We start from the raw sequence: 27014 nt of genomic DNA on the forward strand, positions 1-27014 counted from the left end.
GTTGGGTTGGGTCCCTCACCCAGCCACTGTCAGGATCAATCTCAGGCAGAACTACAAGTGTGGCCAAGCTGGGAACAAATGCCCCAGCATCCTCTCTGGGTCCTTCCAACTCGTGGGTGCTGCCCCTTCCCCCATTCTCAGAGCTTGGCCCTGCTGCCCAGGAACCATGGATATCAGGCCCTCTCGGTTGGTTCACAGCCAAGACAGACTCAGCTTGGAGAGAAGCACAGGCAGTCCTGAGAACAAGCCACTCCTGGATAGGAAAACAAACTCGATTGTTTTAGAGCTGCAAGTGCCCTTCGACATCAGCCAGCCCAACTCCCTCATCTTATGGAGGGGGAAACTGAGACACAGAAAGGGGAAGTTATCCAAAGCCACACAGGCTGAGAAGTCCATAAGTCCAGAGGCAGGAGAGAGCAAAAGTAAAGAGGAGACCAGGCAAGTCAGCCAGGAGCCCTAGGGGGGAACAAAGAGGAAAATTCCAGAAGAAGCTCGACAAGAGGAGGACAAAGGGCCTATATCTGAGGCCATGGACACGAGCCACATCTGAGATTTGCAGTTTTCTCATCTGTTCAATGGCAATAATACTGACCTGCCCCACAGGGTTGCCGGGGGAACTAGAGGGTACCTTGTAAACTGTAAAGTCCTGTGCACCTGGAGATGGCACAAGGGCCCAGGAAGAGGGTGACTTCAGGGGTAATAAGGAGCCACACCAGTCAGCGTGCTTGCTGTGTGCACGGCACTGCTGACGATAACCCTCTGACGGATGTAATCGTCACCCTCATCTTACAGGCTAAAGAAACTGAGTTAAGTAGCTTGCCCAAGACATCAGAGCTAAGAAGAGGTAGAGTGGGGATCAGGACTCTTGATTACACACAAGAGGGCCTGAGGCAGATCCGGATTTGGGAACTTATTTCTGAGAAAGGAGTGGGCGGAGGAAGCTGAGCAGATGCAACCCCCAGGAGATACAGAGCCCCCCCCACCACCACCACCAATCCTGTACCCTTCCCTTGGAGCAATGATTTGCATGCAGAGTGTGAGCCCAGCCAGCTGCTCAGGGGCCATGAGGAAAAGATGGTCTGGTTGGGACCTCTGAGATGACTGCATGGTACGTCCCAGCTGGCATAGCTGTACTGGTTATCTATCGCTGCGTAACAAATCACCCGAAAACATGGCACAAAACAATTTACCCTGCTTCCAGATTCTATGGGCCAGGGGTTCAGACAGAGCATAGCAGGGATGATTGGTCTCTGCTCCATGATGTCTGACGCCTCAGCTGGGAAAACGCAAACAGCTGGAGAGGCTAGATGGCTGGGCTCAGCTGGGACTGTCAACCAGGGCACCTAGACACGGACTGTCCATGTGACTCGGGCTTCCTCACAACATGGCAGCCTCAGGTCAATGATTCTTATTTCTTACATGGTGGCTCAGGGCTCCAGGAGCAAATGAGCTCCAGTGAACAAAAGGAAAGCTGCATGGTCTTTACTGACTTAGCATCACTTCTGCCATTCTCTGTGGAGTGAAGCAGTCACAAATCTGCCCAGACTAAAGGGGAGGGGACACAGAGGTTATTTCTCAATAGGAGGAGTGTTGAAGAATTTGTGGCCATGTTTTTAAACCACCACAGTCGCCATAGGTGGCCCAGCAGCCTGATAGGGGAGCATGGCAGGGACCCACGCCTCTGTGGCAGATTCACAGAAGCTGAAGGAAGTCACATTCAGTCGGGACGGACCCAGGACCCAGCCAGGACAATCTAGGCCTCCTCTACCTGTGCTACTGGGCTCTTGCACCCCACCTTTGACTCGAAGCCTCCCCCAGAATGATGACAAGGTTAGACCAGGTACTCACAAAGGCAGGGCTTCATCGCATCTCTGCTACGGCAGGATGACCTTGAGTGAGTCATATGACCTCTCAGGGCCTTGGGCTCCTCACTGCATCATGGTGAACGCTGCCTCGCTTCCAGGTTTCTGGGGAGGAATGGAAGAGAGAACATATGTGAAACCCAGACACCAAGTAGGCTCCCAGGGAACACTGGTCTCCTTCCAGGGAGAATTGGGTGGGTGGGTGGGGGGGTTGTCACATGCAGGGAGAGGATCTGAGTGCCTGACTCACGGGGTTCTTGCCCAGGGATTTCACCAGGGTAGCGTGTCTGCACTGGAAGCTACAGCAGGCACCTCTCGGGCCTGTGGCTCCCGGCTCTAATTACAGCTTTCTCGACAGGTTTCCTGTTGGGATCTGGCAGGGTCCCCTTAGAGGAGTCACGGATAATGAGCAGCTGGCGGCAGAGCCTCCATCCATGGGGACATTGACCCCAGCGCAGGCCTGAGCAGGCCTCCCTAGAAGGACAGAAGGCCCTCAAAGTTCCCGGTCTCAATCCTGCCCTATATACACACACATACACACACGCACACACGACCACCACCATGGCCACCAGATTTCCTGGTCTCTGCTTGCACAGCTCCAATGACGAGGAGCTCACTACCTTACAGGCAGCTGGCCGACCTCCAGACAGTTAGAAGCACATCCCAAATCAGACTGCCCTTCAGCTTCTAGCTGTTGATTCTCAGGTCCTCCAAGATCCTGGCAACATGGAACTGAAGAAAGGGCCCAGCTTCTGGTGGCAGGAGGAACTGGGTTCACATTCTGACTCTATCATATCTCAGGTTCTGCAGCCTTAGTTAAGTCCCTTCACCTCTCTGAGCCTCAGTTTCCTCCTCTGTAAAATGAGAATAATACTACCCAGGGGGAAGGGAGTTTGGGAGGGTGAAATGCCCAGCGCAGGATAGATGCCAAATAAAAGTCGTGTCCGCCCCCTTCCCTCTTGTACACTTTGCATTAGGGTGGCTTCAGTAGGCTCAGATTCAAACAAGCAACTGCCCCGCAGAAGCACTGGACCACCTGGAGAATCAAGGCGACAGAAGCCCACTTCCTCAGTCTCACAGCAGAGCTTCACTGCAAGCTGGAGGGGGCAGGGTGGGGGCAACCTTGCGCATTTCAACTTCTAGGTGCAACTGAATGTCTACCAGATAAAAAATGGGCTGATGGATGGATGGAGAGACCAACAAACAGACAACCGAACAGACAACCGAACAGTTTCAATAAGTTTCTAAGTCTAACCAGGAAACACCCACCCTCTTTTAGTCCCAGCCTTGCTGGAGGTCATATTTTTGTTGAGCAAGTGTGTAAAGCAGTGATTTTTAAACTTTTATAAGCATCAAGGAGGATGCTTGTAAAATGCAGATTCCTGGGTCCCACCTCCAGGGATTTGGACGCTGTGGGTCTGAGGTGGGGCCCAGAGTCTGCATTTCTAACCAGCTGCCAGTTGATGCTGTTGGGCCATGCTTTGAGAAGGGCTGGAGCAGAGCAGAGCCACCGACTTCAACACTCTTTGGATGCCAAGCCGGTGTCCAGGGTGGCGTCCCTGGCTTGGGGCATTTCTGCAGGAGGGAGGAGAAAGCTGCCCCTCCCAGCCCTGGGACGCAGAGGGCGATGTGATACCACCACCACCTCCCACCTCTTCCAACGTTCTGCTCCCGTCTCCATCCCATATTGAAGCAGCCGGCCTGGGCTCTCTTCAAAGCTGTGATGGCATCGTTGCAGACAGGGCTTACGTCCAGAATGAGAACACCTCCCTGCAGGGAGTTCAGCCTGCACAAAAATCCCATTAAATAGGTAGGGTGTGCAGAAGCCATGCAGAACAGCCGCCCACGACAGGCCTCCCTGCAGGAGGGAAGAACCCCGGAAAGGAGGGAATCGAGTCTCCTGGCTTCCCAGACACACACACACACACACACACACACACACACACACTTGCTTACATGCACACTCACACAGGCACACACACACACACAGGCACGCAAGCACGTGCCACAGAGGAGGACCCAGACCCTCCCACAGACACCCTTCCTCGCGTGGCTGATGGCAGCAGAGCCTCCGTCCAGGGTTCAGCTCACACGCTAACTTGCCACACCACCTTAGACAAGTCCCTTCCCCTCTCTAGGTCTTAGCTTCCCCGCCTGAGGTGGCTGGCCTAGGCCTTGCCTAGGGAAGGAACTGGCATTCACTGAGCCACCATCGCATTCATTTATTAATTCTTTCATTCAACAGGTATCTATAGAGCAATTCCTGTGAACCAGGATCTGATTGTAGCACCGAACAGAAGTGAAAGGAAGCTCGTGCCTCATGGAGGCGGCCCAATTCTTTGCACCGCCTGCTTTAGCCCTTCTATCTCATTTCACCTTCACCTTCTCGTGTCACCTCCAGACAACCACGTGAGCTGGATGTCCTCATCCCTGCTTTACAGATGAGGAAACTGAGGCCTGGAGTAAGTGGCAGAGCTCGGGTTCAGAGCTGGTGTTCCACAGACCATCACATGGCCCTGAGACCTCTGCCCTAACCAAGCCCCACTTCCTCCCAGTCTCTGCTGGGTGGGGGTCATTCCCTCCAGAGTACTCCTCCCCCCAACTCTCCAGGGTCCACCGCCTCACAAGGAAGTAGAAAGGTCAGTAGCCATGGGGATGACTGTTCCCACCCCGCCCCAGATGTGGGGATTCCAGGGCTTCTACCACGGCCCCCCCTTCCACCGATTGCAGGCTAGGCTGCTCAGACCCTCCCTCAGCAGCGGGTGCCTGGAATCACTGGGTGCTCTGGGAGCGCTGGCAGGCCTTTCTAAGTCCCTCATCCCCACCCACCCTGCCCATCACCTACTCCGAGTGCCCATACGTGATCCACGAGGTAGAGCGAGCCCACGGCGCAGGCTCTAACACAACACGGCTCCCCAAATGAGACAAGTTCTGCCTCTGTGCACTTATCCAGTTTTGCAATCCAGAAACTAGAAAGGGGCTAATTTAATTTCAACATACAAGGAAGCTTAGTGTTGCTATGGAAAGTAAACTTTATCCTGAGTTATGCAGGGTGGGAACAAGCATCTTCTCAGAGCTCAGGGCCCTTAAGGTCTCAGCCAGCCTTGGCCACATGCCTCTCTGTTCCACTTTGAAGATGTGCCCAATCATTTCCCAGGGCCCAGAAAACTCCCTCTCCCCTCTGCCTCTCCAAAGATGCCCATCTGCCGTGGCTCCATTCACCTTATATGTCTTCCAGGAAGCTGCTCTCGGCCCACTCGCTCTCCTAGTTCCCACTGCTCCAGCTCACAGCTCTCAGGACTGAGCTCTTGGGCCTGGTGTTCGGCCTGTGGCTGATTGCTGGGTTCCTGCGGCATTCGTCAGGTTGAGGAGCCCGTGCAGGGGTCACATCAGGAACGATCTAAGACACCTATTCTTTCAGAGACTCTGCAAGATTGGAAAGTGTTACTTGCCTTATTTACCCTCTTCCTTTTGCAAACCTACAGTGGAGTTTTCCAGAGGCTTCAACAGATTGAACGCAGAAGCAGACATGAGAACCCAACCGTCTTCTCTTAAGTGAAGCATTTTTAAAAAATATTTATTTATTTTGGTTGCACCAGGTCTTAGTTGCAGTGGGCGGGCTCCTTAGTTGTAGCATGAGAACTTTTAGTTGCGGCATGTGAACTCTTAGTTGTGGCATGCAAACCCTTAGTTGCAGCATGCATATGGGATCTAGTTCCCTGACCAGGGATCAAACGCAGGCCCCCTGCATTGGGAGAGCAGAGTCTTATCCACTGCGCTACCAGGGAAGTCCCAGTAAACCATTAAAGAGAACTGTGAAAACATACAGTGGTACCACTCTTAAATTTTTTCATTTTAGAAAATAGTTATTTGTCCTGAAAAATACGTTAATGGTTGATACGTAATGACTTATTCTCGTTGTTCTTCAAGAATAAATATTTTATGATTTCTCAGTTTCATTTCGAATGTGGTAAATATCAATAGACACAACCCCATAAACAAAAACTCTTTTGGGTCCTCAGTAATTTCTAAGAGCATAATAGGTCCTGAGACCAAGTTTGAGACCCTCTGGGTGAACGGAAAGTGCCCATCCAACCGCCGCTGACTGAACGAGAGCTGGGGCCTGACAACGGGCAGCTGGGGCAGGTGACCTGGCAGGGTGGGAAGCCGACCTTGAACTGGGAAATAAGGAGTGAATTGGGCAGGCAGCTGGGGGAGAGGGCCTGAAAGGAGGCGTGGACAGAGGCCCAGTGGAGAGTGGAGCTGCCAGGCAGCCACATCCGTGAGGAGCAGGGGTCCAGCACAGACACACAGAGAGGAAGAAGGGAACGTGGGAGTTGGCGTGGGACAGACAGAGCAGAGAGCTGGGAAGGAGGAGGCCCACTGAGGGTGATGCCAGCACTGCAGCCTCGGGGGGTTCTCTGCTGCATGGGGCCCCAGCTCCTGAGGCTCCACACCGCAGTCCAGCCTTGTCCGCAGCCCAGGGAACTGGCTCACCCCAGGCCCCCACGATGTTCCTCTTTTCATTCAGCCCTCCCTTACTTGAGGTCAACTGAGTACCTCTGTGCTTTGCCATCCTCTGAGCCCAACCAGAACAGCCTTGAGTTCTATCCTAGCTCTGAAACCCTGGGCAAGTGCAGAGCATCCGTCCTCTTGCTGTCAACATGGAGATGGCAAATCCAGCTCACGGCTCAGGGGACGACTGACATCAGAACACATGCGGGGGCCTGGCACGTGCTGGGCCCTCAACAGGTGCAGCTAATATTAGTATGCTTGCTCCTGCCTCGATGGCTACTGTTATTATTAGTGGTGGTATTAATATCCCAGCAGGAAATGGTCTTCAAGGTCACAGAGCTGCCGATGTTACTGAGGGACAAACAGGAAGGCCAGGAGCGGTCAGAAGCAGAGCTGGAGTCAGAAACCCAGCGCATCCCAGGGAGACTGAAAGCTCCTGGGGGCCGGGGACATGGCAGCAATGTCCACACTCACGACTCCATCCATTCCTTCTCTCTGCTGTTAATTTTTTGGACACATCTCATGGGCCAGGCACTAGGCCAGGTGCCGTCTGCCCGTGGGCTTGGCCCCAAATTGGTTCAATCAATGTTTGTAGATCAATCCATGGCCTCTCCCATCTGGCTGGCCACTGGGAATCTAGGCCAGGGGTGGGGTTTGGAAAGGATTTCATGAGCCATCCCCCGACCAGCAGTAACAAAAACACAGCTGTTACTCCGAGCAGATCCCACTCTGGGGCCCTCTGGGGCTGCAAAAGGCCTGATTCCTCATCCTTTTAGCTAGGTAGAACACAAGGTCCGGAGAGGTTTAGTGCCTGGCCCAGGACTCACAGCCAGGTCTGGGAGAGCCAGGGAACACAGGCTTCTCAGCACAGGCTCTGGATTCCAGAGTGTGGCTAGGGATGGCCATGGAGGGCCCCAGCAGGTGGACATTGGTCAGGACGGGCCTGAGAGTGGGGAGCAGAGACCAGGGTCCTCATGGGCAGAGGACAGGGTCTGCAGTGGGGGGAGTCTGTTGGTGCAGCCATCCCAGAAACCAAGCCCCTGGAACAGCCACTTCTCCCGCCCTCTGCTCAATGGAGTAGCTTCACACTAAAACAGCGGGGCATGCATGCTGGACGAAGCCGACTGTCCTAAAAAGGAAGGAAGACAGAGCGTGGGTCTGGCAGAGCCGTCCGTCCTAGCCAGGGGTCAAGTGTGGAAGAGAGGCGGGACCTGGGAGAGCACTCGCTGGCGAGGAGGTGGGCAAGTGGACAGCTGCAGGGGGCAGGGGGCAATGTGGCTGAGGAACCAGCTTGAGCTGAAGCTAGGAGCCCATGGGCTCCTGGAAAGGAGGGTGGGGTCGCGGGCACCAGGGCTGCCTATGGCTGGGACCCTGCCCGCCCTCTCTCCCCACCCCTACTTCTCATCCCAGCTGGAGTCAAGGCGTGTCTTCCCGGCTGGATGTGAGGCTCCCTGAAGGCAGGCCCTGCTTGTCTTGCTTACTTCCAAACCCAGGCCCTGGCCCAGAACAAAAGCTCAGCAGGTCTGCCGAGCAGGTGGCTGCAGAGGCTGGCCATGAGAGCCCGGGACACCGAAAACAGAGCCCTGACTCCAGATGGGTCTGTTTCTAAGAGGCTTTGCCCTTGTTTCGTGATTTGTTCTGGGTATTACAACCCAATGGAAAAGAGGGTGGCAGAGAGGAGGGCCTGGGGGGTGACCACCGGGCAGCCGGGTACCAGCAAGACCCAGGCAGGGTGTCAGGGCCCCACCCCACAGCCCCAGACCCCACCCACCCCCGGGGACCGACTCGCGCACCGGGAGGAAGGACGCGGCTCCAGCGCTGCCCAGGGGCAGCAACTCTTGTGCTCTCCCTGAACACAGGATGGAGGGAGGAAAAGGGGGTTTTGCTCCAAGAGCCCCTGAGTGGGGGAGCAGGAGGTGGGCAAAATCCCCCTTGGTTGGCACCCAGCAGGCCTGAATTCAGGGCCAGTGCCACCTCCAGCTCCCTGGATGTCCTAGGCCAAGTCGCTGGCCCAGCGTCTCTGAAGACCCTAAGGGGGCTCTGCCATCAGGCGAGGCCCACAGCTAGGTCTGTACCCCCATCTCTCACACACACTCGCGCCCCGCACGGGCTCCTGCCCGCCTACAGGGGAAGGGAGGAGGCAGCCCAGGCAGCAGGCCCGCCGCAGGGCCCCTAACAAAGGCAGAGGGGGTTGGGCCGACAGCGGCAGCCAAGAGCACTGGGGGAGGGGGCTCAGGCTGGGGAGGGATGTGGCTCAGAGCCGAACGGGCCACCAGCAGCTGCAGCATCTGCTTTTTCTCACCTCTGAAGGGAATCGATTTGTCTCTGACTGATTTCCCTGACGTCTAGTTTTCTTCTCCGCCCGGCTGTCAGCCCAGCCACTGTGTGCGGGGAAGCGGGGACGCGCCCTGGCCGCCGGCCCGCGCGCCCACCCGCCACTCCCGCGCACACCGCAGCGCCCCCACACCGCCCCGCACGCTCACCCCACACGCCGCACAAGCACAGAGAAGCCCACGCCCCCCCGCAAAGCAGCCACCCGCCCAGAGAGACACGCCCACGGCCAGACAGACAGTTACACCCAGACAGACACACACACCACAGCACACACATGCACTCCCACGCACACCCACACTGCAGCCACCCTCCTGGACAGACACACCCACAGACAGACACACACACACACACATCTCCACACTCACGTTCCCCGGCACCACAGAAGCACTAGCACCCACACACCCACCACACGCACACACACACACACACACACACACACACACACACGCTCCCACGCTCCCAGACGGCACAGCCATGTCCACACACCACACAGCCGCACAGCCGCGGGCTACGTTCCTACCGCACAGACCCACACGGACACCCCACAGTCACACCGCCGTGTGCTCCCACATCGGCCCCGCGCCCAGGCCGCCCGCAGAGCTGCTGTGAGCGATGCTGTCACGCTCCGCTGTAACGCTGGGAATCGGGTGGGAAAGTTTTGCAAGGAAACCTACCCCAACGTCCTGGGCGTGGACGGAGGAGGTGGTCGGGGGGGCAGCTGTGGGCCAGCTGAGGGCATGCGGGGGACAGGCTTGCTGCAGAGCATCCTGGGTGAGGCACTAGACCCAGGCAGGGTCCCAGTGATTTGGGGTGGAGGGTGTCGAGCCCTCAAGGTTACCAGGATCAGGCCGGGTTTTCCTGGTCACAAGCACCTTGATAGGGTCTCCCAGTCCTCCAAAAGACCCCGATTGGGACTTCCCTGATGGTCCCGTGCTAAAGAATCCACCTTACAATGCAGGGGACTCGGGTTCAATCCCTGGTCAGGGAGCTAAGATCCCACATGCCCCGGGGCAACTAAGCCCACGTGCCACAACTACTGAGCCCGCACCTCAGCGAGAGCCCGTGTGCCACAAACTACAGAGCCCATGCACCCTGGGGCCTGCACATCACAACTAGAGAGAAGCCCGTGCGCCGCAACGAAAGATCCCACATGCCTCGACAAAGATCCCGTGTGCTGCAACTAAGACCTGACGCAGCCAAAAACAGATTAAGTAAATAAATGAATAATAAATTTTTAAAAATAGATATTTAAAAAAAAAAGTTAAACGTCTATCTACTGGGACTTCCCTGGTGGTGCAGTGCTTGAGAATCCACCTGCCAACGCAGGGACACGGATTCGAGCCCTGGTCCGGGAAGATCCCACATGCCGCAGAGCAACTAAGCCCATGTGCCACAACTACTGAGCCCACGTGCCACAGCTACTGAAGCCCGCGCGCCTAGAGCCCGTGCTCCACAACAAGAGAAGCCACCGCAATGAGAAGCCTGCGCACCACAATGAAGAGTAGCCCCCTCTTGTCTCAACTAGATAAAGCCCAATGCAGCCAAAAATTAAAAAATATAAAATAAAATTATTTTTAAAAATCTATCTACAATATGATCCAGCCATTCCATTCCTACTCACCCATAAGGAAAGGAAATAACTGTCCATACAAAGACTTGTACACAAATGTTCATAGCAGTTTTATGTGTTAGCCCTAAACTGTAAACAACCCAATGTCCTCCATGAGGTGAATGGCTGAACAAACTCTAGTACATCCAGACTATGGAATACTACTTAGCAATGAAAAGAAATGAACTGCTGGGACTTCCCTGGCAGTCCAGTGGTTAAGACTGTGCACTTCCACGGCAGGGGGCCCGGGGTTGGATCCCTGGTGAGGGCACTAAGATCCCGCATGCCGCGTGGCACGGACAAAAATATAAAAAATAATTAAAAAACAAAGGTTTTTTGATTGATTACCCGATTAATCAACAACGGCAGCAAACAGCAATAATAATACACACTGACCCTCTCTATGTTCACATTTTCACTTCCATGACAGCCCTTGATTGGATCCTGGAAACACCCACTGCGATTGGTATTGTTCCCATCTCACAGATGAGGAAACGAAGGTCTGGACTGGGAAAGGGACTCATCCAGGCGCCCGCATGGTTAGTGAATTTAGACCTCTGACTCAAACCCAGGTCTCCTGATTCCACAGCCAAAAATTCAGACCAAACCAACCATCTCCAGGTAATGATCCATCTGCCCTCGGAAACCCCATAAGGCCAGTCCATCCTGGCACCACTCTCCGCCTTGGGGAACGTGGAGGAAGCCCTCAGCATGGGTGCTGGCGAGGCGTGTGCGTGGAGAACGCGCGTATGGACGCACGTGCATGCCAGAGGTGTGTGTGATTGCCAAGGTGGAGGATGAGTGTGCAGAGGTGGGCGGGGCAGATGGGAGCAGGCTCTGCAGGCTGATGTTGGGGGAGGGTGTGTCCACATAGGGTGCCTGTGACCGTGGGTGTGGGAAGCAATGTGTGTAGGGGACACGCTGCGGGAGTGATCAGGCGTGATTATGGGTTCGTGTGCGCTAGAGGTGCACGCAGGAGGGGCCTTTTGAGGGTGTGGGGCTGCGTGTACATGTGAGAGGGGTGATGGGTGTGCCAGAGATGTCCCCATCGTTGTGTGTGAGAGTGTGAGGGCGCATGCCCACCGCGGTTTGTGCCCACCGGATGAAGGGGCTCCACTCCTGCACCCTGTGTGTTTCCTGGCCCCCTGCCCCTCCCCTGGGGCTTTATCTGTCCAGGCAGCCCTGCTCTCAGCACAGACAGCAGATAATTGACAAATAGAACTCGTTCTTGTCTCTTGGAGGTCTAGTCAGAGATAAGAGGAGACGTGAGTACCAGCAGAGTGGGTGCTGAGGGTTCAAGGACCACCATCGGAGGCTTTGTCCTCCTCCCTCTTTGGCCAGTGATCCACACACCCACCACAGTAGCACATGACAGGCAAAGAGGCCCGGTGAACACCTGGAGGGTGGGGGCTGGGACAGGGGTGCCCACCAGGCCTGGCACTGAGCAGGGCTGAGCAATGTTTGCTGAGTGAATTAGCTCTCAGCTCAGCATCCACTCATTCCTTCCAACACCTGACCCAGCACCTACTAAGTGCCCAGCTAGGGCTGGATCCTGGAGCCGGGGAGGCCAAGGAGATCCAGGCTGGGCCTCGGGGACATCACAGTCTGCATGGCCGCCCCAGGCCAGCAAGACAGGCAGGGGACAGAAACATTAACCCCAACGGTCTGGTCACATTAGGAGAAGCCTCAGAGCTCAGACCTGCAGTTATCGGGCCAGGGTCCGGAGGGAAGGCATGTTTGGGAATGAATGGACTTGGCCTGGCCGGGGGCAGCACCGATGGGAAGGCCACCACCCACCACTGACTTCCTGTTATGGGCCAGACCCTGTGCCGCGGAGCCATTTAGAGTGATGGTCACTCCACTTGTCCAAAGCCCTGTGGGGTAAATACTGTTTTATCCAAGCTAAGGACCTTATCCGTAGGATTTGAGAGGAATGAGGGAGGTGGACAGATACGGTTTTAGAAAGACCCAGCCCCTGCACTTCAGTGTGTAAGAGGAGGATGAACGATTGTCAGGCAAGAACGCCCAGCTGCCCCAGGCAGCTCCTAGCAAGGCTCCTCCCAGGCTGCCCCAGAACTTTCCCGGGACTGGTCCTCAGGATGGTCAGGGCTTCCTGGGATGAGGGCAAGAAGGCCTGGTTGGGACAGGGGAGGTGAGGGGGATAGACGGGTGGAGGAGGGCAAACACACAGGCCCTTGCAGTTGGGGCTTGGAGTCCAGGGACCATTCAGGTCCACAGTTCTCCCTTCAAGGAGCAGTGATGGCCAGTTGGTGCTGGGGGTAGATGCCAACTCCATCCTGCCAGGCAGCCCTTCTGGGACATCCCCACCATCCTGGCCTGGCCCCAGTATAGCCTTCCTGTGGCCTCCTCAATTTGGTTCACTCCAGATGGGTAATTGGGAGAACTATCAAAGGCCAGGACCAAGGGAGAAACTGAAGCCAGTGCGAGCGGGAAGCAGACTGGCTCCTGGTCGCATGGTGGGACTGGGATTGGACTTCAAGTGTCCTGATGCTCAGCCTGACCACATAGTGAGTGGCTGAGGCCGTCTGACGTGGGATGAACGTCAAGTTTCCATCCTCCTCCTCTTTCTTTTGCTACTCCTCCTCCTGCCCCATGTTCCTCTCCTGTCCTGCCCCCAAGCCCTGCCTCCGCTTTCTCTTCCTCCTTTTCCTCTCCTTCTCTCTTCTACCTCATACCTTACCTTGCTTAAGAGAAGCAATGCAATGCCCTCTGGCTCCAGATTAGAACATTTCTCTGGGTGATGGAGACCTCAGAGGTCTTACCCGTCATCTCTGATAGGTGGAGTCATCACACCCCCCCAAAATGTCCACATCCTAGTCTCCAGAACCTGGGAATGTGTTGGTTACATGAAAAGGGGAATTAGGTTGCAGATGGAATTGAGGTTGCTGATCAGCTGACCTTGAGATGAGGAGATGTTCTAGGACTATTTGGGTGGGCCTGATGTAGTCACAAGGGTACACAGAATGGAAGAGGGAGGCGGAAGAGAGAGCCAGCAAGATGGCATCACTAGAGGGACACAGCCTGGTGTCACTGGCTTTGAAGATGGAGGAAGGGGCCTTGAGTCAAGGAAAGCGGGCGGCCTCTAAAAGCTGGAAAAGGCAAAGAATTGGACTCCCCCCTAGAACCTCCAGAAGAAACGCAGCCCTCCTGACACCTTGATTCTAGCCCAATGAGACCCATTTTTGAGTTCCGACCTCCGTAACTATAAGTTAATAGATTGTGTTCTTTGAAGCCATGACTCTTGTGGTCTTTTGTTACAGCAGCAATAAGAAACGAATACACGGTTCCATGTCTCCCAAAGCCCTCCAGCTGCATTCCTCCAGTGACAGGGAGCTCCCTCCAGTGTCAGTCAGCTCTGGCCATTACCACATCCCTCCTCATGGGATCCAAGCTCTCCCCTGGGACTGCTTTCCAATTTGCCAGCTCAGTCCTTCTAGGCCCCCCAAACAAGCCACTCTCTGCCTTTATAATGTTTAAAAACAGTATTCATGGGATTAATCCCCCTCCATCCTTGCCTTCTCTTTGCCCGGCATCCCCAGAAAGCTTCTCTGATTGCCCCACCAGAAACTCCTCTCAAAGAAATCTTATTCCCTCTTCCTACATTTCTTCTGAATTCTGGGGGTCACTCACGCCCAGGCCAAAGTTCTCAGGAGCAGAGACTCAGCCTGCCTGCCAAGGAGGCACTGGGGTAGGATGGAGGTCATTGTCTCTGCTGGCTGTGTGATCTGAGTTAGACAAACCCATGCTCTCTCTGGACCTCTGATGTCCCATCTATAAAATGGGATGAAACCCCATGAGCTCCGTGGATGGCCACAGGGCAGAGTGAGTCTTACCTGCCCTGATTGCTTTGCCAACACAACTCTCAAGTGTTTGCCTCCTCTCCATATTTCTTGTCATTAATAAGAGAGGGGAGGAGAGGGGAAGAGAGGGGAGGGGAAAGAGAGAAGAGAGGAAAGGAAGGAGAGGGGAGCTGTAAGTCCCTACAGAAATTGTATTCGAATGTTTTATAATGTGCTCTGGCTCGGGCAGCACCTTAGTTAATGGTGTGTCAGATGATGGTACAAATTTATAGCTGAAGGTTTACATCACAGACAGCTGGAATGAATGACAATAAATTAATTTAAAGTGCTACCAAAGTGTTCCCCAATGTATATGTGCTTATGAGCTCTGGGCTGATAATTTATAAATGCATGCCTTTTATAATCCTGGTCTTAAGTCTTGAAAGCAGATAGTTAAAAAGCAGTCACATGACATAAATTATTTTTATTAATATCACGAGTGCGTGATTAGGGTGGCGGGAATGCTGGTCACCAGTACAGGTTTCTGCAGCCAACCTTCGCTTCCTTCCTCTGTCTTCTTGTCCTGAGGGGTTTGAACCTCACAGTTCCAGGTTCCATTCCAGCCCAAGATCCCCTCAGGTTGCCAGGGCCTGAGCCGGTGCCACCACTCCCTGTTCCCCTCTCCTGGGTGAGAATTTCACTTCACATCCATATGGGGTCCCTCTTCTAAGGAGTTATTATAACATCCACATGTTCCTCGGATAGGAGAGAGCACACGTGTTTTATGTGCAGACAATCAACCCATTCACACAAACTCAAAGACAGAGAGAGACGTGCTGAGCCTCAGTTGCTCCACCTGTAAAACGGGTATCACCACATTGACCTCATACAACCAAACAGGGCCACTGGGAGAACTGATTAAGGCCAAAGTAGCACTCAATAATACGTGTTGCTCTTAGGAGTCTCTCTGCTCTTCTACAAAGGGAGGGGAAGTTCAAAGTGGTTTACACAACCCAGAACTTTGTGGTTGGTTGACCTGCTCAGATCTTGAGAAAATATAAGATGACCCTACCCTCCTGGAAGCCCATTCCAAGCCCTTCTTCTTTCTAAAGCCAATCCCACTGCATGTGCCCTGGGCCTCCAGCCCTGCCATTTTCTCGATAGATCCATTAATTATTCCGGTACAGGTTCACCTTTTCCTTTTCCTGTGTTATGTTAAAGATTGCCAAAATTCTTCTCCGCTCCTCCCAACAAGAAGAGATGGAGTCTATTGCCCCCTCCCACTTGACTCGAGGCTGGCCTGCGACTTGCTTTGACCTATAGAATGTGGTGGAAGTGACATGGGGTAATTTCCAAAACTGGGTCTTAAGGTATCTGCAGCTTCTTTGGAGCACGTGGCATACTCTTGGAAGCCAGCTGTTATGTTGTGACAATCCCAACCAAGATGGAAAGGCCACACGGAGAAGAACCACGATGTTCCCATCGGCCAAACTCCCCGCCAACGGCCAGCTCCAGCCGCCAGCCATGTGATGGGCCATCTTCACATTCTAGTCAAACATACAGGTGACCGAAGCCCCATGTGAGCCAGCAGAGCCCAGTTATTCCAAGAATTACGAGAGATAATAAATGGTTGTTGTTTTAAATTATTACGATTTGGGTGGTTTATTACACAGCAGTAGACAACCAGAACACCCCTCTCTACTGGCTGCCTTGCATCAGCGCTTAAACGAATCCAGGCTGCTCTCATCTAAAATCCTCCCTGGATCCCACCTCCCTCACCAGCTCCAGCCTTGGCTCACCCGTCCCCAACAAACTGCAAAACGAGACAGAGACGCCACGCTACAAACGATCTCCCTGTCCGTCCCCACCATCCACCCCTCACCGCCAGCCAGCTCTCTGGCTTTTGCCCCTCCCACTCTTCCAAGGGGGTCACCTCGTAGGTCACCAGGGGCTGGCCGTCCTTGAGTCCTGCCCTTTATCTCACTACCCTTGGGCAGCATGCTTGCTGGTGCCCGCTGCCATGCCTTTCAACACTCGTCCCAAGGCTCCTCCAACCCTCCTTTGTCAGCATCTCTATTTCCCACACCGTTTCCTTCAGTCTCGCTTGGACACCTCTTGTCCTTCTCTTGAAATCCTGGTGTTCCTCAGGGCCCTGTCCTGAGCCCTTGGCCCTCCACATTCTTCACGCATTTGTGGGCACGCTCACCTGCTCCCTGCTCCTAGCCAGGGCCTCTCAATTCTGCATGTCCAGCCGATTCCCTCTCCAGCCCACAATATCCAGCTGCCTCCTGGACTTTTCCACTTGGACATCTTTGACCTCAACAGTCCCCATGTTTACTCATCATCTCTACACCCCCTGCCCCCTCCTTACTTGCTCCCCTTCCAGGGACACGGTTGCCCAAGTCCCAAACCTGGGATCTAGTCTTAATTCATTCTGCCTCCTCCCCACATAAAATCAGTCACCAGATTCTGGCAGGTTTCCCCTAAGTTGATCTAAAAGCTCTGCTTCCCATTGCCCTTGGCCAGGTCACAACCACCCTTCCCTGGAATACTTACAACCCCCCCACTGGCCTTTCTCCCTGTATTTATGCGCCAAATCCTTTCTCCACTCTGAAGTACAGAGACCCTGATTAATACTTTGCAACTTAAAGTCTTTCAGTGGATCCCTTTTGTCTTTAGACTAAAAGCCAAACTCACTGATGCAAAATATGGGCCCTAGGACCACCTCTCCAGCCCTAAATCTGACCAGTCCCCACATTCACACTGGCCTCATTCCTCCAACATGCTGTGTACTCTGTGTGCTCACATATGTTCCTTCTGCCAGGCACACCCTTCCCTCCTCCATGGTCCAGCAAACACAGCCTCCTTCAGGCCTTCACTTCCCTGGGAAGCCTTGTCCACCCCATCATGCCCTTGCCCTGCCCTCCCCATCTCGCACCCTTTCTCTGTCTTCCTTTCTCCCAGCACTGATCTCCCTCGCTGTTAACCGCTTGGTGAGTTATTTGTCTTCTCAGCTCAACAGTCAGCTCTGGAGCAGGCAGGAACCATTCGTTACAGCCTAGCACAACAGCTGGCACAGAGTAGCAACTCAGTAAGTAGCTGTGAATTAATGAATGATAACTGAGTCTTGGGAAAATGTCATCACCTTGTTTCCTCCAACCTCCATCAAAGCCTGGCTTTAACAGATTTGCAAAGTCCCCACCTTCAGCTTCCATTCACCCCCTCAGCTACTCAACACCCATTTATTGAGCGCCCAACGTATGCCCAGCCCTGGGATGGACAAATGAATATCAGATGCGTGAATTAACAAAACACTGCCGAAATAAAAAAGACCAAACTACCGATATACACAGCAACATGGATGCATCTCAAAAGCAATATACTAAATAAAGGAAGCCAGACGACACACTGGATAATTCCATTCATATGACATTCTAGAAAAGGCAAAACTATAGGGACGGAAAACAGATTGGGACTCCCAAGGCATGTGTCATAGAGAACGAGTGAGGCAGAAGCAGGGATGTCTTTTTATAACCAGTCTTAGAAGTCATTAGGCATCACTTCTGCCACGTTCTGTTCATCAGAAGCGAGTCACTAAAGCCAGAAGGGGAGGGGAATTAGAGTCCACCTTCCAATGGAAAGTGTCAAAGAATTTGCGGATGTGATTTGAAAGTATCACAGGTACCACCTGACCACAAGGCAATGCCGTGTCCACCAGGCATGGTGGCCACACGCCCCAGCATTCACAGTATCTGCAGGCAATGGGGTACCATGGACACCTGGATGACCCAAAGGCCGCTTTAAGAACATTATTATAATAACGTTAAAAGAGTATTTTGGCAGAAAAGAAAACCACCTCTATTGCTAGTTATTCTCTGTGTTACCATCAGTCATTTCCCCTCTCAGTACCTCGGTTTCCTGATCTATAAAATAAGCATAGTTATATTCTCTACCAAGTAATGTTCTTGTGAGGACTAAATGAGGTGATTGCGTAAAGTGCTTAGAAAAACACAGGGCACATGGCAATTCCTAGTAACACTGTAGTCTTTCATGAGCTGGCAGAGGAGTAAATGAGACGACCATGGAAAGAGCTTAGAGCAGTGCCTGCCTGGCACATGAAAATACACCAGTTACATGTTATTGTTATTGTATTTATAATTATTTCTTGCTCTAGCCTCCTCAAGACCTCTGGGATAACGTGCAAACTCCCAGATGTCATTCCAGGTCCTTTGCAAATACATTCCTGCCTATCTGTCTGCTCCCGCATAACCTTCCCCACACACATACCACAAACACCATCCCTGAACATGCCCCAAACTCACAACTTCCCCCTATGCAGCTCTTTCTCCTAAGATGCCCCTACACACCTCTTCCTGGTTAACTTCTACTCAACATGAACATTGGACAGGAGTCAAGTCTGTCCACTCCTAGCCATGACAGAGTAACTGGTCATCAGATTAACACTAGCACCAGCACCATAAAAAAAGAAAAAGAAATAGAAAAAGAAAACTGAAGAAACATAGAAACACCTATTTTCACATAGAGGCACAGGTCAGTGACTCCCAAGAGAAGGGAAACAGATGAGGTAAGCTCTATGATTGTCTCAGCTGTCTAACTGGACACACGTTCCAGGCTACTGAATGAAGAGAGAGAATCTAAGTAAAGCACAGCAATCTCACTGAGCCGATGAGACAGGCTGGAGAACAGGGAGGCTCAGCCTGTACAGGAAGTCACGGGCAGAGTACCAGCGAAGAGGGAGCTAGGCAGAGAAAGTTCCAGAAATCTTCACAGAGGTCCTCTTGAGCCTTAGAATGAATTATAAACTGTGCCTGTCTGGGGGTGAGATGTGATGAGGCCAGGCAAAGTCCAACTATCAGAGAAAAATTATTACCAGGGAACTGTGAGTTTAACTACTTGCAGAGCTCACACAGAGCTGAAAGACTTTGAGTTCCAACCAGCAGGAGCAGAGCAGAGAGGCCTCATTGATCAGCTTAATAAAGCTTAAAAATAAGCCTCAAAAGGAGAAGCTTGATCCACCAGTAAACTAACTAACTGCCAAAGCTATATCTTCAGTAATCTTTCAAGAAGACAACAAAATCCAAACACTCAGCAATGGAGCATCAAAATGCCCAACACCCAAACAAAAACTCCTAGACATGCAAGAAAGCACGAAAATACAACCCACAACTAGAAGAAAAATAATTCAGTAGAAACAGACATGGATGACAGAAATTATGGAATTAGCAGACAACAACATTAAAATAATTATTATAAGAATATTCAAGGATTTAAGAGAAAACATAGTGAAGAGATGGATGAGAACCATAAAAAGAAACAAACAGAACTTCTAGAGCTAAAACATACAATTTATAAAATAAAAATTTCATAGGAAGGAATTAATAACAGATAAGATGCTGCAGACAAGTTGAAGCCAGGGCAGCAGAAATCACAAGGGAAATTAGAAAATATTTTGAACTGAATGAAAAAATAAAAACACAATATATTAATTGTTGTAGTATGCAGCTAAAAGACTGGCTGGAGGGAAATGTATAGCTTTAAATGCTTGTATTAGATAAAATGAAAGTTTTTAAACATTTGTGCAGGAAAGAGTTAACAGAGTAAGCCTGAGACTTCTATCATTAGAAAGTCCTGCTTGGGATTCCCTGGTGGCACAGTGGTTAGGAATCCACCTGCCAATGCAGGGGACACGGGTTCGAGCCCTGGTCCAGGAAGATCCCACATGCCACGGAACAACTAAGCCCGTGTGCCACAACTACTGAGCCTGCGCTCTAGAGCCCGCGAGCTACAACTACTGAGCCCGTGTGCTGCAACTACTGAAGCCCATGCACCTAGAGCCCGTGCTCCACAACAAGAGAAGCCACCTCAACGAGAAGCCCGTGCACTGCAACGAAGAGTAGCCCCAACTCACCGCAACTAGAGAAAGCCCGTGGGCAGCAACAAAGACCCAAAGCAGCCAAACATTAATTAATTAATTAATTAATTTTTTAAAAATGTGAAGCGTGATAAAAGGGGGAAAATAATTTGAAGAGAGAGCAAGCATTAGAACCAGACTCGGATATGGCAGAAATATTGGAATTATCAGACCAGGGATTTAAAACACCTATGATTAGTACGCTAAGTCCTCTAATGGAAAAAGTAGGCCACATGGATGAACAGATGGGTAATACAAGTAGAGAGATGGAAATTCTAAAAAAGAAAAAGAAATGCTAGAAATCAAAAGCATTGATCCTGGATCTGCTGACCCAAAACATAACCTCACGCACTGAATCTCAGGTTGAGCCAGTGGGCATCACTTCCCAGGCCCAGAGCCCATGGGGAGGAGGAGCCCATGGTAGGCCTGGGCAGGGCCGGGGCTGTGCCTGCTGCAACATCTGGGATTGAGCCACGGCTTCAGTGGGTCCAGGGCAGGCTCTGCAGCCAGCAAGGGCTGTGGGAAGCAGGTGAGGAGGCCAGAACTTCTCCACACTGTCAGGGCCTGGAGGCCTGGTGTGGGTGGCCTTAGGCTGAAGAAGAGGGATGCTGGATGGGCCGTGGGCAGCTTGGACCAAGAGGAGGGCAGCTTAGTGTCTAAGCACAGACTGGGTAGAGCTCCCTCACTTCCTAGCTGTGTCACTTTCCCATGTGGGCCTTATTGTCCTATCTGTCCCCCAAGTGGGGTGACCTTGCCAGTCAAGTAGGCATAAAAAATGCAAAAGGTGCAGAAGCTTTGACATCAACAAGCCAGGGTTCTGGCCTCTGACCCACCAGTTCCAAGCGAGATGTCTTTGGACAATTATAAACTCTCTGAGCTGCACTTTCCTCACCTCTGCAGTGGGTATAATAGAACTATTACTAGGACACGACGCTCTACCAAAATGTACAGCTGCAAGAAGTATCACATTCTGGATTTGTCTTTCAAGAAACTAAATTCTGACCATCTCACCTCCATCATTATCAGGCTGTTACCCTCGGCCTCAAGAAGAGGGAGGCCCCATGGTGCCCAGGAAGTAGGGCAGGGCCTTGGATCTCCACTCTGTCCTGGCCACTGCGGAGGCCCTCATGCTCTGAGTTGTGTGTCCCTGACGTCCTGTGGCCTCCTACTCCGCTGGGCATGAGGCTGGACTAGGTGCAGGACTGGCCTCCCAGAAATGCTGAGGCCTGGTCACACACCCGAGTCTGGGCCTGGTTTACCCACCTTCCTTCTCAGTCTGTCCCATCCTCCTTGGGGTCTTGTCCCTCGAAGGCCCTCCAGGCCACCTTACAGCATCTTGTCTGAGATGACAAGAGAGAGCTTTGGCTCTGGAGCCATTTCTACTATAGCCCCCAAACCCCCGGGTAAAAGGACGCAAAGGCCTGGTCAGCAGGGGAATTACCAGTATAATATCTATAAAAATCCTCCTGTGCAGAACCCCCTCAGATGGTGGGTAGATAGGAAGTGGTCCATGAAGCTGTCTGTGTCAGACATCTTAGGCTGCTGTGAAGACAAATTAAACACACAGAAGGTGGCTGCCCAGTGCTGGCCCACAGAAGGGGCTTCCAATCCCCTGTACTCACATCCTTTGATCCTTGCAATCCCACAAAGCAGGCACTGCAGATGATGTAGGAGAGGCCCAGAGAGGGTAAGAGCCTTGGGGAAGGTTACACAGCAAAGCAGGGTGAGCACTCGTTCCCTGCCTGGAGGCCTCTATCACCAGGAGAGAGGGCGAGGCAGGCATATCCCCCAGGGTATCTGGTTGCCAGCCTTATAGGCAATGCCAGTCCTAATGCGAGTTAAAATTAGAACTAACTGGAGAAGTATTTTTATTACAGGGTTGAGCATGTGGACAGCAGAGGAGCCCAGCATCACAAGAGCAGCCACAGGGCTAGCAAGGAAGAGCATCCCTCCTCTTGTGCAAGAGACTGTGTGCTGGCCAGAAACTGAGGACAGTGGAAGCGGCAGGGCAACAATGCCTTGGAAGCAAGCAGAGAGAGACTTTTCTTCTTGACCAAAATTCCGGAGAGTCAGGCTCTGAATATGAGCAAGGACATCTAGGATCTCACTCTGGGCCTTAGTGTACCTGTCTCGGAAGTGGGTACAATGGCCACAGGAGGGCTGTGAAACTCAAACACCCTTCTTTCCTGCCATTAAAGAACCTTTGCCAGAACAAGATTGCTATGGTCCGAATGCTTCCTCTGCAAATTCATAGGTTGAAATCCTAACCCCCAAGGTAATGGTATTAGGAGGTGGGACTTTGGGGAGGTGATTAAGTCCTGAGTGTGGAGCCCTCATGAGTGGAATTAGTGCCCTTATAAAAGAGACCCCAGAGAGCTCTCTTCTACCATGTGAGGACACAGTGAGAAGACAGCTGTCTATGAACCAGGAAGCAGGCTCTCAGCAGACACTGAATCTGCCACCACCTTGATCTTAGACTTCCCAGCCTCCAGAACTGTGAAAAATAAATGTCTTGTTTATAAGCTACCCAGTCCATGGTATTCTACTGTAGCAGTCTGAATGGACCCACATAAAGGTGCTCCCACTCTCCACACTCTCCACCCAACAAACTTCAGGAGAAGGGGGAACAGTAAAGTTTCCTCAAGTACAGTTTCCCGGCCTCCTCAGCTCCTCCAAGCTGTGGCGTATCCCTGGGGAAACCTAGTCCAGGTGGCGGAAGATCATTCATCTTTAAGAATGCCTGTGACACTCACAGGGAGACACGTGTCAGGGGAACTCTTCACTGTACAGAAAAGGTGCTTCCTTCAAGGAAAGAGATGGCCTTCGATTCCCTGCATCAGGAGCTTCCCTCCCATGTCCTGGAGGTGGGGAGGCCGGAGTTGCGGCGGGGGAAGTGTACACAGATGGCCCAGCTGCTGCCCTGTTCTGGGGGGACTTCTTTACTTGTAAGGTGAGGGGTTGGAGGGAGTTTTCTCAAGGACTCAGGTAGTGTCAGGAGGCTTGAAGCAAGAGGTTTAGGAAACCCAGGGGAAGAGGTCAGTGAGAAATGGAAACTGTGGTTCTCAGGTGGACCTGGATTGCCAACACTTCTCAGGGACACTGGGGCTGCTGGGAGGAGGAGGACACCCTATGTCACACCTGGCCGCTGGTGTGGGCTGGGGTTCAGGACCCCTTAAACCTCCAGTTCCTCCTCCCACAGGACATGACAGCTGAAGCTGGGAGGAGGCCAGTGGGGGGAATCTGTCCTGGGCGGGAGTCTGGCGCACCATCATGGTCTGGCCTCCATGATTCTTGCTCCTGGTTGCAGGGGGTGAGTGTGGGCAGGGGTGTGGGGTAGGGAGAACATCACCTTATTTTTCTGAAAAGGAAGGCAAAGCCCCCTTCAACAGCCCCGCAGCCTCTACCTCTCCCCTGCAGTCTTCACCCACACTGATGCCTACGTGATCCTTCTGGAACATGGTCTTCATCGTGGTGCTCCCTCACTCACCCACCTTCAGCAGTTCCCCACCACCTCTGCCAATTCCCCAGACCTGGCTGACAATTGAAACTTCCTGAGGCCCCTGTTAAGCAGACAGAGACCCCAGCCCCCTGCCTGACAGCCTTCAGAGTCCACCAGTCTCTCTCAGGGATTTCTCCAAGTTTCTCTCGTTGGATGGCCAAGCCAACTGATGCTCAGAGAGGCTAAACAACTTGCCAGAGGTCACACAGCAGGAGGACTTGAAATTCAAATCCAGCTCTGGTGACATGGCTAGAGCTCATGCCCTACCTACAGAGGGGCCACGATGCTAGGACGGAAGCTTCAGGAAGCTCTGTCTCTCAGCCTGGGCACTGTGTGTGTGGGGAAAGGCAGGTAAGGAAGGAGGAGGTTGGAATGGGGAGCTCTGAAGGCAGCACGGTGTGGTGGGCAGAGTCCGGACCATGAATCCAGAGGCCTGGGGCCCGGCCACCTCTGCTGTGCCTCAGCTGCCTCCTGTGGGAAACGGACGATAACCCCCCGGCCCAGATGCACAGGTTCCCGAGGGAGTGTGAATACGCAGTAGGTGCTGCAGAGCCCAGCCCCGAGCTGGGGGCACAGCAGGTGTTTATTCCACACTTGTTGCCTTTGCACAGGATCCAGAGGCTCAGGGCTGTGCGTGCAGCCTTCGGGCCAAATCCACCCCCCAGCTGCAGCCCACGGTGAGGCTTTGCAGGCCCAGTAAACAACCCCTCACCGCCCTCACCAAAAGGAAACTTTTTTTAAAGCGACAGAAACCAACATCTCTGCAGGCTGCCTGTGTCGGTAACGGAAAAGGAGCTTCTGAGAGGAAAGGGCTATGGGGGTTGGGGGCGGAGGCCAGGCAGAGGCAGCAGAGCAGAGGAGAGAACCAAGATCTGATAAGGAGCTCTGCTCTTCAGGGCCTGGGGGCTGGAGGGGAGGGGAGGCTGGGGTGCAGTGGGGGAGGGAGGCTCAGCCCCTCCTCAGCCCTGCAAGCAGGGAGCTGGGAGGTGGGGTCTGAGATGGCCTGGGGGTGGCACTCAGGCCACAGGACTGCAAAGCTCAGCCATTCTCCCCTCCCTTGGGGCAAAGCCCTTTCCCTGGATGCAGGAACCAACCAGAGGCTCAAGGGCTGGCGGTCCCTTAGTCTGGCTCTGTAGCCACTCGCCCATGGCCTTGGGCCAGTCTCTTGGACACCCAAGGGGTCTCAGTGTCCCCCTCCCCCAAAAGAAGGTACTGTCTGTCTATAGCGACAGCATCAGGACATGGTGCCAGCCTGGGAATCAGGAGGCTCAGGGCCTGGGCTTGCTATTAGGCCCTGAGCAAGCAGCCCTAGCTAGGCTGATGGAGACTGTCCCAATTTAGCAATGAAAGTCTGCATCCCAGGAAACCCCTTGGTCCTAGGGAAGATGTTGGTCACCCTTTGCCCCTCTGGGCTGGGATTTCCTCTGCTGAGACTAGAGGACTTTCCCAGCTCCCTGCATGGCCCTCCCCATGACTGAGGACTGGGCCTGCCCTCTTAGACAGACTCACAGACTGACTGCAGAGACTGGATGTGAACCTGTGCCAGGGAACCCAGGCAGCTCCTGGGACAGGCAGGCAGAGTGAGCAGGTATCAGAACCCGAGGGCGAGCGCATCCAGGGAGGCTTGGTATGGCTTGGGCTTCACGGAGGAGCCATCCAAGCAGAGCAGAACAGGGAAGGGCTTTCCAGTGGGGGTAACAGCTTCCCCAAGGCTGAGCGGCCACACGGTGGACTAAGCATTGCGCAGCGCCCTGTACTGAGTGCTGGCCTAGGTGGTAGGGCCCCAGCAGGCCCTCAGGGGCCACACAGTTGAATTTCTAAATGTACGGCCTCCACTCTCTGAATTCCCCTGGCTGTATCCACCGCCAAATGATTTGCATAAAAGCAAACACATAAAAAAGAAAACCGGCAACAGACAACAAAAGTTTGTCTTTTTTTTTTTTTTTTTCAGTGAAGAGGGGCTTTTCACAGAAATTAAAAGCACCCACCGGGGCTCTGGATGCGTATGCCCACGCCCCGCATGCTAACCTGACTCCCTGTGCAGCCCACCCAGCAGAGGCAGACCCCCCCCTAGGGAGACTGGAGGCTGAGTGGAGAGGGCCTGCCTCGAACACCCAAGGGTCCACCCACACCCCAGAGCACAGGGTGGCTCTACCTGGCCCGGCCCAGCTGCCAAACCCAACCCCTCAAAGCATCTCACCAAAAGCTTTAGGGATAGCAGAGAAGTCACAAGCCCATCCTAGTTTCTTGTGCCCAAGAGGCCCCCGCCCCCGCACTTCCTAGCTGAGCTGCCCTGAACAAGTCACTTACCCTCTCTGAGCTTCAGTTACCTCATCTGCTAGAGGAGGGCAATAAGACATGCCGAGGGTGGAGGAGGGAGGGCATCTGGTGCATGTGCCAAGCTCAGCAGGGAGAGGGCTTCCAGGAAGCCCAGCAAAGGCATCTCTGACCCTCTTCGGAAACCGCAACCGCCATCCCCCAGAAGGGCAGCGAGAGGCAGGAAGAACAGTGAGTCCCACTCTTACCTGCTAGTCTGAAAGCTTGGGCCCGGTCCTGTCCAGAACTCTCTGCTGGGAGGAGGGAAGGGCCGCGGGCCATGAGGGCAGAAGCGCTAGAAGTAAATGCTATCGCTGTTCCCGTGGCCGCCTCAGCTGGTCTGAGGCCTCAGTGGGGGCCAGGGCTGAATCTGCCCTTCCTCTCACCCCAAGCATTTGCTGAGCGCTTCTGACCTCTCACCCGGTCAAGTTACATGATTCTCCCCCCAACCCCCCAAACCACGCTGTGTGAGTTACATACCCCGTGGTTCCCTCTCAGTGACCCTGTCCCGAAGGCCTTGGTGCTCACGTTTCCTTAATCAGTCAGCTGAGGCTCCGAGAGGCAGGGACTTGCCCAGTACAAAGCAGAGCAACTTCGGAACCGAGCCTGACAAGAGCTCAAGGTACTTTCCACTGCAGGTGCAGGTCCCAAAGCAAAAGGCCCTGGCAGGAAAGGGGCCCTCGGGAGCCACCAAGGTTCCCGAGCAGAGGAGTGGCGTGATCAGGGCACCAGTGGGAAGTTGGACTGAGGGCCCTGAGCCTGGAGCCAGCGAGACCAGCACGGAGGCTACAGTGAAGGTGCAGGCAACTGGGGGAGCCGAGGGAAGTGTGGGTGCGAGGGACGCTGGGAGGGCAGACCGCTGTGGCTCTCAGCCTCTGGGGACTCAGGGTTGGGAGGAGGAGGCACAGAGGGGGAGAGGGTGGGGTGGGGAGGACATCTAGAGTGTGCTCACAGCACTCCCCGCTCAGCACTGCCTTCCATCTTCCAGCTCGCCACGCAGTAGGCGCAGCAGGGTCATCACCTCACCTCCCAGGTCGGGAGCAGCCGGGGCTGGGTTCCCCCGGTGCCACTTGGCCAGTGCGGGGCTGTCCCCACTCCCTACCACACACCAGGCTCCTGCACCCACCTCTTTTTCCAGGCTGATTCC

At 53.5% G+C, this 27014-nt stretch overlaps 1 long non-coding RNA gene across 4 annotated transcripts in view; it reads right to left on the reverse strand.

Annotated features, from left to right (window-relative positions):
• LOC117202547 (uncharacterized) overlaps nt 1-26679 on the reverse strand; it is a 213345-nt gene extending 186666 nt beyond the window's left edge. Inside the window, exons 1-2 of one of the 4 annotated variants that reach the window (XR_004484970.2) lie at nt 26348-26679; nt 1849-1967 (exon numbers count right to left, since the gene is read on the reverse strand). This is a non-coding gene — a long non-coding RNA (uncharacterized LOC117202547). Of the gene's footprint in view, nt 1-1848; nt 1968-4707; nt 4862-5084; nt 5756-8679; nt 8790-26347 lie in introns of those variants that run through there. The other 3 variants (XR_004484972.1, XR_007471251.1, XR_004484971.2) reach the window with 3 other exon arrangements.
• Between the last annotated feature and the right edge of the window lie 335 nt (nt 26680-27014).

The sequence above is a fragment of the Orcinus orca genome, chromosome 14, assembly GCF_937001465.1.
Source record: "Orcinus orca chromosome 14, mOrcOrc1.1, whole genome shotgun sequence".
Classification (NCBI taxonomy): Eukaryota; Metazoa; Chordata; class Mammalia; order Artiodactyla; family Delphinidae; genus Orcinus; species Orcinus orca.